The sequence below is a fragment of the Sciurus carolinensis genome, chromosome 15 (genome assembly GCF_902686445.1).
Source record: "Sciurus carolinensis chromosome 15, mSciCar1.2, whole genome shotgun sequence".
Taxonomy (NCBI): domain Eukaryota; kingdom Metazoa; phylum Chordata; class Mammalia; order Rodentia; family Sciuridae; genus Sciurus; species Sciurus carolinensis.
The window spans coordinates 4,394,929-4,413,118 of record NC_062227.1 but is presented as its reverse complement, the minus strand read 5'-3'; positions in this window follow the sequence as shown (position 1 = coordinate 4,413,118).

The following is an 18,190-nucleotide window of genomic DNA, read 5'->3' as shown; positions in this document are numbered from 1 at the left end:
GGAGGAAGGGAGGAGGGAAAGAGAAGGAGGAAGGGAGGGAGGAAGGGAGGGAGGGAGAGGGAGGGAGGGAGGGAAAGAGGGAGGGAGGGAGGGAGGGAGGGAGGAAGGGAGGGAGGGAGGGAGAGGGAGGGAGGGAGGGAGGGAAAGAGGGAGGGAGGGAGGGAGGGAGGGAGGGAGAGCACCTGTTCTAGAGTTGAAGCTGCCTGACTCACAGTATGGAGGAGATCCTGCTCTATTTCACGTCCATTTCCACACACGTGCACCATGACAAAATGAAAGCCAGACTACTGTAGCCAGTCGCCTGGACCCCAGACGTGGAAGGAAGCCACCCTTCAGGCTGCAGGGGCGGCGGGATCAGCTCATACCCCACAGCGACCTGGAAGCCCGGCTCCAGTCATCCCTGCCCACCCTCCAGAGGACACCTGTCACCACAGGGGGTGTTTCCCTGTCTGCTGCACGGAGCTAGCTTCACAGCTTGGGATCGGGGCTTCTGGGGATGAGGAGGGTGTCGGGAGCCCACCCGGGAAGGGGCCTGGGCTTGTGGGTGACTTGGAGGGGTTGAGGGAGGCGAGGTCTGGAAGGTGTGCTGCCAGAGGAGGGTCAGTTCAGCCAGTACCTGCTTCGTAACGGAGGGGAGAGACGCGGGACCGTGGTGGAGACGGAGAGATGCCGCAGGTGGTCCCAGCAGGCTGGGGCTCATCTGATCACATTAGTGCTTTGCATGCGTCTTTATTTTTATCCAGTGTTATCATGTAGCGCTCCTGTTTTTCACTAGCTTTATCACGGCCAACGGTTGACGTCTGACTTTGGTGTTCTGGGAAATTGTTCAACAAGAGAACACCACGGCCTGGCAGTTCGTGAGCGAGCGTTTAAGGACAGGGAGCTGTCCCCAACTGGCTGGTCACTTACAAGGCACTGAACAAGCCACTCTACCAAGCCTTAGTATCGTCACCTATGAAAAATAAGAACGATGGCAGCATTGACATGATGGGTTTTGTGAGAATTCAATAAAAGACACACTTAAATCATTTTGTGCGTTTTTCTAATATGAACTGTGTACCCAATAAAATCACTATTATTATCACAATTATATCACAGTTTCTAAAATGCATTCTGACGTGATTTCCAACGACCCCAGATCCAACTGGGATGTGGAAATGATCTGTTTTAATGAAGCACAGGGACTTTCTTGCTCTTGGGAGAGCGTGTCTCCCCCTGGAAACCGACGTTCTGGCGTTGGAGAGAAACGTGATTCTGCGGTCCACAGCTGCAGCAGCTCCATAAACGTGAGGTCCTGCTCACAATTACCAGGGAGGGCCAAGAGCAGAGCACCCCGGGAACTGCGCTCCTGTAAATTCAGAGTCTAGTTTAATAAAAAGCCACCGTTCTTGGGCCACGAGGGCAAGTGAGCGCTCAGGGAAGGCGAGGAGCCAGGCCAGTCAGGGAGGGACTGTGGCAACTGTTCCCCAGCACCGGGTCCCCCCAGGGCTGCCCTTCCTCCGGGGCTCACCTCACTTCACCCTCCTGGGGACCCCACTTGGAGATCCGCACGCCCTGCTGAGCGTCACGGCCCCTGTAGCTGCTGCACCCTCTCTCATCCCAGGATGCTACTCATCAGTGCATCAGGAAGGAGCGAAAATAAAGCAGGGAAACTTCGAGTTGGATTACGGTCTCATTCCGACGGGGCAGCGGGCAGCAAGAATGCCAGGCCCCGTCCACCAGCCCCACCTGGTGGCCAGCAGTCTGCTGCCTGGGGACGTCCTGCTTCCTCTCCAGGACACCACATCCAACTCCGCACGCTGTTTCTCACCTCCCGCTTCAATTCCCGACTTTGATTTTAGTATGACCAAGTCCGCTCCTGACCTGCTGGCTCACAATCTTCTGTCCTCAATGAATAGCGGGAAGCTATTTCCATGGGACTGATTTTGGTAGCAAGGATACAGCAGAAAGTAGCTCAGTAGCTCTTCTCAACATGAGTTCTTTTATCGAATACTGACAGTGGAAGTTAAAAACGGCAAACCAACTGATGAAAACCAAGATTCAGAGAGGTTGTATGGTTTGGTCAGGTCACACAGCCAAGACTTCAATCCGATCTTTGACTTCAAATTCTGCACCCACTTTTGGAGGAGTATCTCCGACTGGTAGTGCATTCGGATGATGCAAATGAGGACCTAGGGAGCATCCCTCACCCAGCAGCCTTCAGGATGATTTACGATAAGAGAGAGAGGAAAGTAGATTATAAAACCCTCCAGGCCATCCAGGTTACAGGATCAGAGGGGCGTGCAGCAGGAAGCGGGGCATTGGCCACCCAGCAAAGACCACGTAACTCCCAGGCTGTTGCCCCGCTGGAAATCCACGCAGGAAAGTCAAGAAAGAAAGACATTTCAATTACTTTGTCCTGAGCGATTCTAAATAATTCCCAAATATGACTTAAATATTTGCTTCTAAAAAAGACCTGAGTCTGGTGGCTACTATCTGTAATGAAACGCTTGTGTAAGCACAGAATTCCTTCCTAAACACTTCCCGCCCAGCGTGTCAGGGCAGCCTGTTTCCTAGCTTTTAATGGCTTTCCTGGAACACCCCCAGGGTTTCTTCTCAGAAACGCGGTTATTAGCTTTTTAACTGAACTTTGCTCTTCATTTCAAAAGAAACGCAGCATTTGCGAGGCTCGTCTGTCTCCACACAAACAAAACACTGCTTTAAAGGCCATGCACCCTCCGCGGCTGTATCCAGCAGGGAGCCATTTGCTCTCCAAAAATGGCAACAGTGGACTGATTGCTGAAGTTTAATAACCACTTGCAGTAGCATTTTACTAAGAAGAAGGAAAGAGAAGGTCTGCGGCTCCTGACTGTGGATCCAACAGACGAGAAGTTCAGAAAACCATTGCCCGTCCCCCCCTCCCCACAAGACAGACCTCCCGACTCTTGAAACACAGAAGATACTCTAAGGAGAAATTGCCTATTGGATACGACTAGAAATTCTACCTGCTCCGTTTCTTAGAAAATAACATACCACACTTGCAATGCTGGAAGCTACAGATGGCATGAAAATCTGCTCCTTAGAGAACCTTCATCAATGGGCTCATTCATGATCCTTCAATGGAACATTGGACAGATGAATGAAGTGGTAGAAAATTCCTGATGCTTCCAAGGGAGGCCGCCTCATCAAGGAGACCCTACCTAGCAGATGGCACTAAAAGAGCTAAGAAGTTGCTCTCAAGTTCCCCAAGAGTGACCCCTCTGGGTACTCAGCTGACTCTTAACAGCAGATAGGAACAAGGTCAACAATTTGTCCAGCTTGGTCTTGAACACCTAGCAAAAACAGTTATAACCAAAATATAGCCATAACTGGGTTTAAAAAGAAAGATAATAGTTTCTTGACTGGAACTTAAGACCTACAGTTCTCTCAGTCCCACAACACAGATGCCCCCAAATTCTGAGACTTTTTTCCTTGGAGAGACTCATATTTATCCCTGCTTACCAAAATTACTCCTCAAACAGACACTTTATCCCACAACCAAAGCCTACCCATTCCAATAACAGCACACACCAGATGTAGGACACCCCCCCCCAATTTATTCCCTTACTCATCCACCAGGATTAACAGGGTTAGGAACCTCGACTCACTATGAAAATAGCACAGGTTGTTGCAGGTATCCAACAGGTCACCGATTTGGTACTGACTTTATAAACTCAGTTGGACTCCCTGACATCTGTCAGCCTACAACCAATCAGGGAAGAATGTTGCTTCTGTGTAAACCAATCAGGAATGTTGAGAGACAAGGTTAAAGAGCTCTAGGACCACTTAGAATATGGAAAATAAGGCTGACTCAGGAGCCTTTTCCAATCTCAAACAGTGATTTTTCAATATAATAAGTTTAAAATGTTACCCATATTAATATTTCCTTTCTTAAGGAGTCCTGTCTCACAGCAGGGGTATTAAACTGCTCTGGTTTCTTTGGACTTACTTATTCAAGTACACGATGAAGCCTCACAAGACATATGTTAAATGTGAAAACTGTGTGTTACAACAATGTGCAAATCAGACTATATGATGGAGTTCAGGCCAGTAGCCACCTGGCTCCCTGTAAAAGTGCTTAAAGTTTTATCTGAGGGCTACTAGCTGACATTGTTATAGTGGCTGGAATAACCACCTGCATCTATTGCAGTGGTGGCCCGGGGCCAGCAGGCACAAACAGCTCATTTCCTTCAACAATTTCAAAAGAATTTTACTGAGACCTGGCAAACTTGAGTACATATTGATCGTGGACTTGATCCTTTTCATAATGCCTCTTTGGATGTGTTAAAATGACAATCTCAGGATCTGGCCCTGGCCCATGCAAAAGCACTTACTCTTAATAATGAGGAAGTTTGGGGCTGTTAGGCTGAAGGAATTTCTTCTCTGAACCCTTTTTTTTTTTTGGTGCTGGGGATTGAACCCAGGGCCTTGTACTTGCAAGGCAAGCACTCTACCAACTGAGCTATCTCCCCAGCCCCTTCTCTGAACCCTTTTAAATACTTTTGTACACGTGTAGCTGGGTTACTAGTTATAACTGTACTGTTAATTTTATTTCTGTTCCTTATTTTGCATAATTTGTCAAGTAGGATGGAAGCGATTAAAGTGCCAGGAAACTATGATTCCAAGGCTAATCCTGCTTGCTATGCTCCGAAGGACCCACACTCCTGGAATCATGGATACTCCCTAAATCTGAGTAGGGCCCATGGCCCTGACTAAGGAAAATAGGGTCCCAACTATTTTACCTGCTATGTACTTGAGATATAGGATTCCTGGCATTTTAGAAGAACATGTCCTGGGTTTTTTTGTTTTGTTTTTGTTTTTTTTTTTTTTGGTGCTGGGGATTGAACCCAGGGCCTTGTGCTTACAAGGCAAGCCCTCTACCGACTGAGCTATCTCCCCAGCCCCACATGTCCTGTTTTGACACTGGAAAATTGCTTTCCTAGCACTAGTAAATTAATTAATCATCACCTTTCTTATAATCGGCTAATTTCACTGTACTTATAATAACCTTTCTCCCGTCTATTCTTAATTCTATATAGGAACAATTTCTTAATAAGTTTACCTGTGTGGTCCCAGCAGCCTCCTGGAACACGAAGATGCCATTCTCCTACTCACCTCCTGACGCTCTGAGACACAGAGGAGCTCCACCTGCCATGACCTCAAAGCCCCCTCCCCACACCTCTCCCACCGGTGTCTCCATGCTCCATTCCAGGACTCTGAAAGGAGGGTACCCCCGCTTTGCCCCTGCTTCTCAGCTCCAAGCAGCCAGTTCTGACTCGGTGCCCCAATTCTCTCTTCCGGTTCAGAGTCTGGGATGAAGGGTTATGGAAAATAATATTCCTATAACAGCTCCCCAAGAAAAATGGAGGGACAGTGTGACTCGGGAAGTGGGAGGGGAAATGGGCCAGACATTGAACCTCTCTCTCCCAGCGCCTTCTGCTAACAATGGGTCTTGGGGGTTGGGGGTGGATAAAGAACACCAGGCCATAAACCTTGACCTTTATGCATGGCAAATTAGTCCTAAATGACAATGGGCAAGATTTGAGGACTCAACCCTCGGGGTCTGGTTTGAAACTGTACAACTAGCTCCTGAGGGTCACAACTGCATGCCCACGGGTTCCAGTGATGACATCAACTTCCTTGTACCCTATAAAACCAGAGTCCCCTCTGGAACTGTGGGCCATTTTCCCATCAGAAAATGGGCCCCAACGGCGTCCGAGTCCACAAAGGAATAAAGGCTTCTCTGAATCCCTTGAGGTCTGCTTCCTGTCCTTTTGCGCTTACAATATCTATGTGCTAACAATATTTAATAAAAAGATCCCCCAGGGAGAGCCTTGTTGGCTATTTATTTTACTGGGACTTGATGGAGTTTTTGCTTAAAGGGAACATTCATGAAACACAAGACGACAAACCGCAGTTTTGGGCCGGCATGTTATTGAATATAAAACACTTCTTTCAATCATAGGTGAAGATTAAATTCATGTGTGAAGATTCGAATGTAACCATTTCTAAAACCAGTTCCAAGTTTCCACACCTCAAAAACATTTTACCAAATTTGTCCTCATTGATTAGGGTCAAAAGTTTAAAATGCTCATGTTTTAAAATATCCCTTGAGTCAGCGGTTGTTGCAAACTTGGACTGTTTTACAAAGCCCTACCTAAGTCGGTTCTGACCTTTGCTGTTCCATGCTTCCGTGGGGAGGGAGGGCACAGGGTGTGGAAGCCACTGTGACATTTGCTGTATCACTTCTATTATCCCTGCTGCTCTTTTTAACTCCATGTCTTCTTAAATCAGCTCTCACTGGGTCGCCAGAAGTTATTGACTGGTGTCCAGGGTTCTGACACTGTGGATCCAGGAGCATCTCTTGTTTGGGGACGTTCCTGTGGGAGTTTGGAAGACTGGCGCTGCCTACCTGTGACTGTGTGGGCACCACTCTGAAGCACGGATGGGGGTACCGTGCGGCCTCCTCCCCTGCCTCGTGAACCTACAGAGAGATGCCCACAGGCTCGTGAAGCTCCAACCTCCAGCCTCATTCAGAGTCAGAAAGAAGCCCAAGAGACTCCTGAGAAGAGCCAGAGTGACCTCTGCTACCAGCTTCTCATGGGCTGATAGCCACACAGTCCCTTTCCCCACCTTCCACAGCGTCTCAGCCCTGAATGAATCCATCCAACGTGCTGCTCTGGGAATTATGTGGGAGTCTGTTTTGTGCTGCAATAAAGCACAACTCCAAGCCAGAATGAAAATCAGCTCTGTAACGGTTTCATGATGAACTCTGGCACAGCCCGCTGAGAGCTGTTCACCGCGGGCGGCAGGACATGGTACCACGGGCATCTCGTGGCCTCTGAGAAAGCACAGTGGAACAGGGTCACGTGGGCTTGTTTGGGTAAAGGGACTTGGATATCGAGATTCCAGTCCCCCGCATGGGACATGAGCCCGAGAGGAGCTGGTGGGTAGGAAGTTCGTGTTGGGAGCCTTTATTCAGCTGCTGTCCTGAGTTTCTGCTACAACCACCTGAGTGCTCACGCCTCAAACTCGTCCTCTTTCTTCTCTGTGGGCAATGTCCAGGCATGCGTGTGTAAACCAGGACGGCAGCCACGTCACGTCGGAAATAAAGAAACCAGCAATGCGGAAGTAGGACATGGGGGATGAATGAGGAGAAACCTGGGAATTTGTGACCCTAATTCAACCGCTGATGACACCCACGTCCAGACCGGGCCGCATGTTGCAGATGTCCTGGGCTGTCGTCATGGGGACGGACAAGGTAATGCAGACTCCCGCACGGTCCCCACCTCTCCCCACGCTGCCCCCACCACACTCGTCCTACACACTCCTCTACACTGTCACTCCCATTGGCTCTCCCTTGTCCTTGTTGAGCAGCAGGCAACTGGACACCTTCTTTCACTCCCCATGTTTGGGCCTCTGCACCCCAGAAGCTTCTGCACCTCCTCCGTCCAGTGGGCCTCCATTGCCCTGACTCTGGGGAGACAGGCAGATCTTCAGGGTGAGCCCAGTCGGGGGGTGTCTGTGCCACGTGAGCACTGATAGGGCATTCCCTGAGGTGTGTGGGGGCACTGGCTCAACAGGGTGCTGCAGGGTAAGAAGCTGCCTGCATTTTCTGGAAAATCATGGACTTGCCCTCTTTAAGAGTCAAGATTTCTAAGATTTCCTCTTACTCCAATTAGAATGGCTGTTATCAAGAACACAAACTATAATAGGTGTTGGCGTGGATGTGGGGGAAAAGGCACACTTTTACATTGCTGGTGGAGTTGCAAATTGGTGCAGTCACTCTGGAAAGCAGTGTGGAGAATCCTAAGAAAACTTGGAATGGACCCCCCATTTGACCCAGCTATTCCACTCCTCAGTTTATACCCAAAGAACTTAAAATCAGCAAACTACAGTGATGCAACCACATCAATGTTTATAGCAGCTCAGTTCACAAGAGCTAGATTGTGGAACCAACCTAGATGCCTTTCAACAGATGAATGGATAAAAAAACTGTGGTATATATACACAATGGAATATTATTCAGCCATAAAGAAGAATAATAGTATGGCATTTGCAAATAAATGGCTGGAATTGGAGAATATCATGCTAAGTGAAATAAGCCAATCCCAAAAAAACCAAAGGCCAAATGTTTTCCCTGATAAGTGGACAATGATATATAATGGGGGTTGGGGGGGAGGGAGAGAAGAATGGGGGAACTTCAGATTATGCAGAAGGAAATGAGAGGGAGGGTGGTATAAAAAATGGTGTACTGAGACAGACATCATTACCCTAGGTACATGTATGATTACACGAATGGTGTGAATCTACATCGTGTACAACCATAGAAACGAAATGATGAACCCCATTTGTGTACAATGAATCAAAATGCGGTCTGTAAAAAAATTAAAAGAAAAATAAAAAAAGAATCAAGATTTACAGATTAGGGGATAAGGCAAAAGTGAGCATTGTCTATATCAATTATTGGCATATTTATTGAGTAAATGAATAAATGTTATAGTAAGTGATGAATCCAAGTAAAAAAAAAATGAAGTGCTTGAAGTTTCTTAAATTTTACAATATTAAAACTTAATGAGCTGGCATGGTGGCTCACACCTGTAATCCCAGTGACTTGAGAGGCTGAGGCAGGAGCATCATAAGTTCAAGGCCAGGCTCAGCAACCTAGTGAGGCCCTAAGTAACTTAATGAGACTGTGTCTCAAAATTTTTTTAAATAAAAGGGCTGGGGATGTAGCTCAGTGGTTAAGCACCCCTGGGTTTAATCTGCAGTACCCTCCCCTCCCCGCCCCAATAAATATAGCTATTAAAAAACTTGATGAAAAAGTGTCCTGCACTACAAACCATTACCTTAATGATTCAGGGTTGTGTCTCAGCATTAATTTCTGCATCACGTCCATAAAGACCACTAAGGTTTGCACAACTGCTTGCCCTTCTGCTGAGTAGCTCCACATTACTGAATGATTCTAATGCATGCTTCTTGGTTCAATAGAAGGAATGGCCATGTAAGTGTAGAAAGAGTTGGATTTCAGTTCTGACATCTTCACCTAATATAGTACAGCGGGCAGTTCAATAATTTAATTCCCTGGAAATTTAGTGTATTCATTAGTTGCACGAAGAAAATAATACCTGACCAATCTATCTCCTAAGATCATATGAAGAGTAAAAAATATCAATGATAATGATCTATATTTATGAAAACCTACTGTGTCCCTCGTTCTAGTTAGGGTCATCAGTATTGCAGGGGTTCTCAAAGTGTAAGCTGGGACCATTTGTGACAGGGTGCAACTATGTAAAACTTCAGATTGGAGAATCTTGCCCTAGATCTGCTGAACTCCATTTTAGTGATGGGAACTGAGATCAGTTTTTAGTTAGGACTCAGGTCATGCTATGGAGCACAAAGCTCCATCAGTAAGTGCCTACTGAGTCTGTGAGCTGCCACTTCTACTCAGCATTGCTAAAGCTCCACCATCTCTGCCACCTACCTTTGGTTCTTTTATTCTTTCTTATCATCTTTCCTGACCATTTTTTCTCCTGTGGAGTTTCTGTAGTGATCAGTTGCAAAAAAGAAAGCTCTTGTCTACTACCATTGTGTTCTAAATGTGGAAGTAACTGGAGGCAAAGAGGTACTAGAACATTAATAGTCATCTGAGATGATAAGGATTTGTAGTCAGTAATTCATCCTCAATGTCAGGCTGTGAATCATGAAGTGGAGTGGTACCTCTCACTTATATTTCCTAATTCTGTTACAAAATAATAATTAAAGTGCTTTTGCCTTGTTAAAAAAAAAAAAAGAGTCAAGGCTACGTGCATTTTCTGAATCAATTTGATCTTAGAACCTATTCACCAGTGGCATTTATTAAAACCCCTAGTGTCTTGTGTTCTACCATTTTCTGGAGTGCACTGAGTTTGTGCATCTGAAATCCAATTTGGATCCACATTCTGGGCCCCTCAGTGAAAGGGTGAAGCATGACTTGTACCTCCCCGCCCGCAGCCTGAGCTTACCTCCTGCACCTACCCTTGCAGTTAAAAGTGGTGTGTTTGTTTCCACTACACACAGCCCAATGCTTCACTGCCAAAGCGTACTTTCCACTGGCATGCTCCGTGCCGGGTCTCTGAAATCCCGTCCCGCACTCTCCCTTAAGACCATCCAAATCCACTTCCTTTAGAAAGCCTCATCTCTTCTCTACCTCTACCAGGCTGATCTGCTCCTCTCTGGGGAGAAGGGCCCCTTCCACCATCCAAAAACTAAAAGCAAAGAGGTGCTTCTTATGGCTTGTTTATGCAAGGCACTGAAAGATGCTGGAAGGATCCCTATTCAGTATGTTTGCTCTCCTTGTGGATAAGCACTATGTTTTATGTATTCTTCTAGTTCTAGGGCCATGAAAGACCATGGTGCCGAATAAGTACATTTGACACATGCTTAATAGACACAGATGGAGCTCCCAGCACTTCGTCAAACATCAAAGCATTAACTATTGAGTAAATTAATTTGTACAGTCACAGGAAGGTTCAGAATAGAGAAGGGGGCTCGTCCAGTTATTTAGTGATTTTTAATACAGCAATTTCCCCCTTATCTGTGGTTTCACTCTCCAGAGTTGCCGTGATCGTGGCCCACTGTGGGTAAAAAGAAAGGTGAGGACGGTAGAAGGTATTTTAGGAGAGAGAGGGAGGAAGAGAGTGAGATCACGTCACGCAACTTTTATTGCAGCATGTTGATGTGATCATTGTTTTATTATCAGCAATGGTCAATGTCTTACCCTGTGCCATTTATAAATTAAACTCTAGCATACATATATATGAATGGGTAGGGAAACAATAGTATATCTAGGGTTCAGTACCAAACGAGGGTTCAGGCATTGCTGGGGTCTCAGAATGCCTCCTCCCCAGGTGAAAGGAAACTGCTGTTCAGAAAGGAAGTTCATTCGGGAGACATCTCTCCACATTTGCTACCAAGCTCCTCAGATTTTGGCATCAGGTAGGAGGAAGAGGAAGGTTCCTTTCCATCCACCACTCTCAGGTTTAGATATGGATCAAGCCCCCCCCAGAAGCTGTAAGACCAGTGGGGACACTAGTGTGTCAAGAGCCTGCAAGGAACCATCCCTGGGGACAAGTTGGGTTCTGCATACCCTTAGCATGTTCGGCCCTCTGGACAGATTCATGTTTCTTCCATGTTTTTGAAGTTGAGCTTATAATCTTGGGACTATGTCCACTAGTGCAGAAGAGGACTTGGGAGCCTGCAAACAAATCAGTTCATAAGAAGCTCTGGAAAGCAGCACTGCACAAAGTGGTTTGTTGCCCCATCTCCCCTAGGACCCTGGTTGCCCATTTAAGAGACACACGATACCTAACCTCAAAGGCATGTCAAAAGGCAGGACCCCAGAGACCCATGACTCTGAGCCAAGGAGGGCAGAACAGGTTTAGGGCTAGAGCACAAGGTCATAACATAGCTCTGAAGCCAGCTCTGTGACTTCCAATGCACACTTAATCTCATTTAGCATTCATTCCCTACTCTGTTAAATGGGCATATGTGGCTAGAAGGAACTGGAATGGTATAGAAAGTCTTTGGACAAGAGTGAATGCTTTGTTGTTTGTGTTAGTCAGCTTTCTGTCACTGTAACAAAATACCTGAGAAAAACAACTTAAAGGAGCACAGATTTATTTTGGTTCATGGTTTCAGTCCATGGTCACCTGGCTCTCCTGTTTCTGGGCCTGTCACAGGCAGAGCATCATCACAGAAGAGCATAGCAGAACAGCACTGCTCACCTCCGAGAGGCCGGGAAGCAGAGAGAAGAGAGAGGGAAGAGCCAGGGGTTGGGGACAAATATACCTCTCAAGGTACATATCCCCAGTGACCTACTTCCTCCAACTTCCTAGAATTTCCACCACCTCCCAGTAGAGCCGTCAATGGAGAATCAAGCTTTCAGCATGTGAGTTTTTAGGGAACGTTTGAGGTCTAAATCACAATGCTGATTGGTGTCAATATGACTGTTATCAAACCTCCTCGAGGCAGGGACAAAGCTGTGCCCTCTAACATACACAAGGGCCATTCAAATCAATAGCCACCACCCGTAATCTACCTCAAGAACAACTCAGAGAACAAGATGTCGATTGCTTACCCATCACATTTTTTATTGTGTTTACTTCTATACAACATCTCCCTGGCTCCACAAATGTGAAAAAAGAAGAGCAGATCAAGGGGAAGAGCCCCAGGGACACACGCTAGTCTCCAAAGCACTGGCAGGTGGAGGGGCTGACCTGCATCTGGGACCGGCTGGCCCTTCTCTGGTCTCCTAGGCAGTTCTTGCTGCCCTCTAAACTCAAGCCCAGCAGTTCTGTGGGGCACAAGGCTTTGAATGCGAGGAGGTGCTGGAAACCTTTTTCATCTGAACCCCGTGGAACCATCTCCAGGACAGTTGCCACTCCTCAGCCACAGGACCAAGTCCCCTTGCCGGGCCCTGTGCACTGCCCTGTGTGTTTTTGCTCCAATCACAGCTGCTCGAATTCTGTGAGCTCAGGATCTTGTGTCCCACGTGACCTTCGGGGAGCGCAGCCTCACCTCCCCGGGTTCTTCCTTACCCCGCTGCCGGCCGGGTGTTCCACAGCCTCTGCTCTGTCTTCAGTATGCAGGGGCTTTCTGGCCAGCCTGAAACTCAGGTGTCCTCCAGGGAAAGCGAGGGACTCCCGGGTGCCCTGGCTGTTGCTGGAGGAGAGGCCTGGCTCATGTCCTGACAGTTCTGCCCGCCGCCTGCCCGAGTGCTTGGTCCGACCTTGGGCTCCAGCACCGCTGGAGCTGGGGGTTGGGGAGCCCACGGGGCCTCCCTTGGGGACTGAGCTGAGGGGTGGAATCTGAAAAAAATTCTTCACTTGGCTAAACCGGAGTCAGGCTCCTGCCCCTTCCCAGGCACTTCCTGGTGCAAACCTAGTTTTAACAGGAGCCTGCTGAGGCAGCTCTGCTCCTCAGGGCGTCTGGACATGCCACCAGGTTCTGCATCCGCCCCCGCTGGAGCCTTCTCTGGCCCCCGGGCCTGTCTGCGGCAGCAATCCTGGTGAGTGAGGTTAGCCAGAACCTGGCCCCTGACGTTGTCTCAGCGATTTTCCAGCCACGGACACCCCCCTGCTCCTTGGCTGTAAGTCCCCAATTGTCATGCCGTGTTCAGAGTTGAGCCCAGTCTCTCTCCCCGACTGCAAGACCCTATTGTAGTGTCCCTGGACCCATCAGGATGGCCTGATAAAGTCTTCAAGTGTCCTTGAGCAGTTTTTTTCTTTAGCAGCTTCAAGGAGTAGCCTCTGGAGGCTAGGAGAGCTCCTCTGCTCTTGTCAATGACCTTCGTGACCCCCTCTGGTCAGAATGTGCAGGGCCACTTCAACTTGGCAAAGCTGTCTCCTCTGCAGCAGAGACAGCTGTGAAACCCTTCAGCAAGAGGACATGCCAACTGTGATGACATCGCACCCAAGATAAGATCATCCCTGAGATGACGTCATCCCTGAGATCAGATCATCCCTGAGATCAAATCAGACCTGAGATCAGATCAGACCTGAAATAAGATTGCTTTGTGCTCTCTTTGTCTCTTATGACATCACAGGAGAGGATTCTAAGCAGGACAACAGACTTAGTAAAATCAGAGCTAAATTGATTAGAAGAGAAGGAAAATGCGGGGGGCACCCTCAAAGGAGAAAGTGGGTCCTCTGAGGAGATGGACGACTCACTTCTTTGTGTCCAGCTTTTATGGGGTAGGAGGGAGATGATTAGAAGGTCCAGCCCAGGTATTATCTCTCACGCTGGATTGACAGGTTACACTAGCCACCAACCCATGGGTGACTCCTGCCATGGCCCTGACTGACAGGTCCTAATTGGAGCTGGTTGGAGGGTTCTAGTCTTGATCACTCTGCTTTCCCAGGCCTGGGAAGCTCTGGTCTGTGTGGTTGGTAGGGTCTAGTCTAAGATGCCTCTGCAATCAGACATGCTAAGCAGACATGCCCTTCACCTCCCCGAATTGACCTATCTTCCTCCTATTGCAAGAGGGATAGTTTATAGGGCTGAGATCAGGCAAGGGGCCTGAAAGAGCTATCTTGGCCGACCTTGGGGTGCCCCTGAAGCAGGGTGGCTGATTAGCCAATTGGTTCTGTACTAAGCATTTTTTAAACTCCTGACTCCCTTCTCCAGTCTAACTGCTACCTGACACTAATTACACAACATTGCTAACAGTACAATCAATTCACTGCAACACAGTCCTATACTACACTAACTAACAACACTAACCATCTCTTCACACCTCTTTTAATTGTTCTACATTTGGTGGATATTCCATTCTGTGTCTTTACATCAAAAGGGTCAACTTTCTCTTTCCCCTGCGGGAATTCAGGAGGGAAGCTTCTCTGGTTCTGAATCTAAGTCTGGTTCTGATGTTTGCTGATTCTTCAAGCTATGTTTTTTTACCTTTGAGTAGGACTTATGATTTTTATTGAAAATTGGACGTGACGGCTCAGATAAAAGGAACTGAGCTAGACAAAATTTTAGCACAAGGTTTTATGTTTGTAGGTTTAGGAGCTAAGCTGGGTTTGCTTGTTTGGCTACAGGTTCTTAGAGCCTAAAATTTTCTCTTCTGGCTTTGGGATTTTCCTCTTCTGTTGACTTAGGGTCTTCCTAGAAATTTTGTCACATATAAGATCTTGTCCTGGCTCCAGCAGCTGGTTTCTGCTCCCAGGACCTCCTGATTCTCTGCATTCAGTTTAGGGGACAGTGGTTTGTCTTGTGACCTCAGTTCCCAGGAACACCTGAGGAAAGTTGTTGATTTTGTTTGTTCAGCCTGCTTTTGTTGTCAGGGTGGACGTCAGGGCTAAGATGAAAACCAGGAGTCTCTCTCTGGCTATTTTCAAGGTGTTTAGCTACATGTGATCTTGTACGTGTCTTTTGGTGCATATTTCTGTGTGTCTATATTCAGAAAATGTATTTTCTCTTATACATAATAGACATATAACTGCTAGTGTGCACACCACTTACATATGTGTAATAACGGACTGAGGGAGGGAGTGGTCAGCACTGACCGAGGTCACCAGGAGCCTCTGGGCTGGAACCTGGGAACGCCCAGGGCTCTGAGGTTGTTTTCGTCACACACCCTGGGCTGCCCCAGCTTAGAATGAGGCCTATAATTAAGATGTCTGCTGCTTATTATTTGTCAAAAGTTTTTAAATCTTTCTCTTTAGTCAGAGGAAATGAAAGTGTTGGTGGGGAGGATTCCCAGTGGGAAAGAAGACCATTAGTCATGAAAAGAATCATGAGGACACTTTTTCTGACTCACAGCTTGTTCAAAGTTGGAGTTAAATTGCCATTTTCAATGTTCAGATCGCTAATGTCGTTGCTCAGGGACTTTCATTAATACGCTCGTTAGAAAACATGGGTTCAGGATACTAGGGCTTACTTCTGCCCTCAGTCCAGCCCTTCAGGCTTCCAGAATCCTGTGGGGACCGCCACCTGGCCACCGATTCACTCGGAGCTGAAGTTAAGTCAGAATTTAGGGGCCGTTTCCCTCGCCCCCAGAATAAGACAAAAAGTAATCACATCTACAAAGTGACTAGAGAAGACGTAAGGGGAGACGTGAGAACAACGGCCCTCATTAAAAGTCCAGGTTACTCCTCGTTCTGCCTCAGAAGTGTCCCACTTGAAAGGAAGCTGTTTTAAATGGCTGAAGGCGTGAATCTGATTTTCAGTCATTAATTCCTATGGTGAGAAGACAGTAACTGAAACAGGTGAAGGGGGCCCTTGTTCTGAGAACCCCTAGTTTAATGGCCACAAAAGTGACAAGGACCTCAGAAGGTTCCAGTCCAAGCCCAGCCTCCCTCAGATCAGGAGCCTGACCACACAGGACATTTCTCCCCAGCACCCAAAATGCACTCCCTGTATCTGCTTTTTGGCCTCTTGCGATGGGCGCTCGGACCTACACCATGTAAATAAACAGCTATGTGGTTGCCCAAGGCCATCTCGGTCCTCTTCCTGGTGACAGCTCAGCGCAGATTCAGCACAAAGAGTGGGCATGTTGTTCAAGCTGACCTGGGCCAGCTACCAAGAAGGGCTGATCTCTATGAGACACTATCATCACGTAATAAGTGCACACCTCTCAGGTCACTTACAGATCCACTTGGCCTTACTGATCCTTATGTAGAACAAAACTAAGAATTGAGAGCTGATCACAGGAAAGACGGGGAGAGAGCACACACGAGATCCTCCATCTCCACTCTGCAGATGGATCCAGTCCAGAAGGTGGACTGAGGAGGGGCGGCCAGCCCTTGGCTAGGCCCACTGTGAAACACGGGGCAGGCACACAGCCCCTCCTAGCACCACGATTCCAGAAACGTCCTTCCTCACACATCCCGGGAGAGTCCCATGGACCAGCCAGGGCCAACTAAAGGAGAGAGCCTTTGGGTTCCTTCCCGTGGCCTCCAGTTCTGACTCTAGTTCTGCCGTGGTTGATCTGTGCCCCACCAAGGTTCACGTCTCCTCATTGTGAGGAGGTCGAACCCAGGGGTGCTTGACCACTGAGTCACATCCCCAGCCCATTTTTTCATATTTTATTTTAAACGAGATCTCACTAAGTTGCTTAGGGATTCACTAAATTACTGAGGCTGGCTTTGAACTTGGGATCCTCCTGCCTCAGCCTCCCAAGCTGCTGGGGTTACAGGCGTGCAATTCTGTGCCTGGCAACATCTGAATCTTGTAGCAATTGAAGGATATGCAAAGGGGAAAGTCCTCAAAGCCCAGATAGCATGTCAGTAAGTGGTTAAAAGAAGTCCTGCTGGACTTACATGCAGGGCAGAGAGAAAGAGAGAGAGAGAGAGAGAGAGGGAGAGGCCGCCCTCAGAGTTCTGGAAGCCCCTGGGCCAACTTCCCTTGACAGTGTGGAAGCTCTCTCATCGGCACCACGCAGCTGGTGGCTTCCTTGTCCAGAGGAAACCCGACTGTGTGTGGCAGCTGTTAAACTGAGGTGCCACCAAGATCAGGATGGGCCTTTCTCCAAGGAAACCCAAATTCCAGGTGCTGTGTCCCATGGACACACCGTTCTCACAGTTCCCCTAAGAGAGTTGGCTGTCCCCAAACCATGCCAGAGTGCTGCTGCCCGATGCTGCTGCTCAGAAATACAATGAGACGAAAGTTAGAATTGGATCTCACCACGGTCATAAAAACGAGGCAGAATTGATAGGCAGGTGCTGATTCACGATGGCGTGGCGGGGCTGGGGAAGAATAGTCACCTTAGCTCAGGAAGAGGGGAGTGCAGGGAGGGGCGGGCGTGGGGCAGGAAGGAGAGCAGAGTGACCCAGACATCATTACCCATGAACACGTGTAACCACAGGACCGGAGGGATTCTACATCATGTAAATCCTAAGAATGAGAAATTATACTCCATTATATATGATGAAAAAATAAATACATAAATAAATACAAAAAAAAAAAGATAAGTAGGTTCTGTGAAGGTGGGAAAAAGGGGGCAGAATTATAATAACCGTCAGAATAATATTTTCACACAGGCACTGTTGGAGCTGAGGGCTTTTTCATGCAATCCGCCAGCGTGGGAAGGAAGGTGGAGGTCCCGGGAGAACTCTGAGAGGAAGAGGAAGAGACACAGCAAGCAGAAGGCCACATTGGATGAGGTCACAATGAACGGCATTTTCTTTAGTTTCAGGCAGAGACTAAATGGGCGTAAAACAACACACGGGCTGGTCCCTCGGCACCCTGGTGTTCTGGACCCTCAATCCCATGGCGCATGTTTAAATGTCAGTCCTTGCACAGGAAGGCCACTTCTGACTCTGGCAAGTGATTTCCAGAACCATTAGTACAAGAGACCATCCAGGGTGGTAGGACGACAGCAGAGAATTTAAGAAAGGCATCATGTCGTGCCGTGGCGGGAGGGGACCTCAAATGCAGCCTCCTGTGGCCTCCTCCACCTGAGTCACCTGACGCTTCACACGGGATCCTGCAGCGTGGAAAAGAGGGTAGGGGGCCAGCCAGCTTGATCATCACCAAGAACCATGAGGAGGGCAGCAGCGTTGTTGTCAGTCGCACTTACTGACCGGGAGAGCGGGCATCGTGTGTGCCGGCTGCCACAACAGCACACGGGCGGGCGGAGGTGGCAACCTCTCCCAGCGCTGGAGGCTGGGGCCCAGGTGTGGGCGCGGCT